The sequence below is a fragment of the Palaemon carinicauda genome, chromosome 1, assembly GCF_036898095.1.
Source record: "Palaemon carinicauda isolate YSFRI2023 chromosome 1, ASM3689809v2, whole genome shotgun sequence".
Taxonomy (NCBI): domain Eukaryota; kingdom Metazoa; phylum Arthropoda; class Malacostraca; order Decapoda; family Palaemonidae; genus Palaemon; species Palaemon carinicauda.
In genome coordinates, this window is record NC_090725.1 from 70,188,898 (window position 1) to 70,190,755 (window position 1,858).

Below are 1,858 nucleotides of genomic sequence, written 5' to 3' on the forward strand. Positions count from 1 at the left end.
CGGCCGAGAGAAAGGTTATGACTCAAAGGCGGGATGCAATCAACTGAGTAACTTTATTAAAGAACACTCTCCTTTATATACAAAACCTCAAGGCAACAGGAATTTTCATGTTCGAGAAACAGACAATGTTACAGAGGAAAAACGCAGACATGTTTATGCTGGTTCTTTTTAGTGCGAGAGAACAGAGCGCAGATACAAGCATAATATTATACAAAATAATTTATATACGATCGTGTGACACACGGTTGGTACAGACATCTTAAGTTCATGAGCTATTTTCAAATATATCGAAAAAATGTATTAATTTCATGTGCATGAATGTAGTGTAAGATTATTATGAATGTTATAAAAATAAATATATAATATATGAATGTAGTCTAGAATATTATGGATGTTATAAAGATTAAATTGAATAATTTTGTTTGTGCTTATTTTTACCTTCATCTGTAAATGACTGGTACTTATTAGGAACAACTCTTATTAATTATGTACCAGTATGATTAATGAATTTCTACAACAGAATATTAAAACATATGCCTGTCAGATACTGCGTAATTAGTAAAATGCTGTCTTCGTCTCTTAAGAAACAGGAGAATATACTAAGGCAAAATAATTTTTTTTTTTTTTTTGCATGAAATTTTAAGCCAAAATAATTTTTACTTTTTTTTAATTTTTTTTTTTTTTGCATGAAATTTTGACGTAAACTAGCAGAATGAATGCCACATTGATTTTTCACTTTAATATTCTCGATACCAACCCAAATTAATGGTAGTTTATATTGTAGCAACGTATGTACTTGGAGAACTTGCTGTAGAAGGGATTTCTCTGACGTGTTTAATGGCAGAGAACATTTACTCTTAACGTTCAAATAATGAACGTTTAATGGCAGAGAACATTTACTCTTAGCGTTCAAATAATGAACGTTTAATGGCAGAGAACATTTACTCTTAGCGTTCAAATAATGAACGTTTAATGGCAGAGAACATTTACTCTTAGCGTTCAAATAATGAACGTTTAATGGCAGAGAACATTTACTCTTAGCGTTCAAATAATGAACGTTTAATGGCAGAGAACATTTACTCTTAGCGTTCAAATAATGAACGTTTAATGGCAGAGAACATTTACTCTTAGCGTTCAAATAATGAACGTTTAATGGCAGAGAACATTTACTCTTAGCGTTCAAATAATGAACGTTTAATGGCAGAGAACATTTACTCTTAGCGTTCAAATAATGAACGTTTAATGGCAGAGAACATTTACTCTTAGCGTTCAAATAATGAACGTTTAATGGCAGAGAACATTTACTCTTAGCGTTCAAATAATGAACGTTTAATGGCAGAGAACATTTACTCTTAGCGTTCAAATAATGAACGTTTAATGGCAGAGAACATTTACTCTTAGCGTTCAAATAATGAACGTTTAATGGCAGAGAACATTTACTCTTAGCGTTCAAATAATGAACGTTTAATGGCAGAGAACATTTACTCTTAGCGTTCAAATAATGAACGTTTAATGGCAGAGAACATTTACTCTTAGCGTTCAAATAATGAACGTTTAATGGCAGAGAACATTTACTCTTAGCGTTCAAATAATGAACGTTTAATGGCAGAGAACATTTACTCTTAGCGTTCAAATAATGAACGTTTAATGGCAGAGAACATTTACTCTTAGCGTTCAAATAATGAACGTTTAATGACAGAGAACATTTACTCTTAACGTTCAAATAATGAACGTTTTATCATCGTGTATAATGGTGAATGAATGGTTTAGTGTAAATATATTTTAGAAGAGGTTTTTCATGAAATACTTAAATTTCCTTGCCAATATATTTGACATAATCATCACCATCTATTGTCCT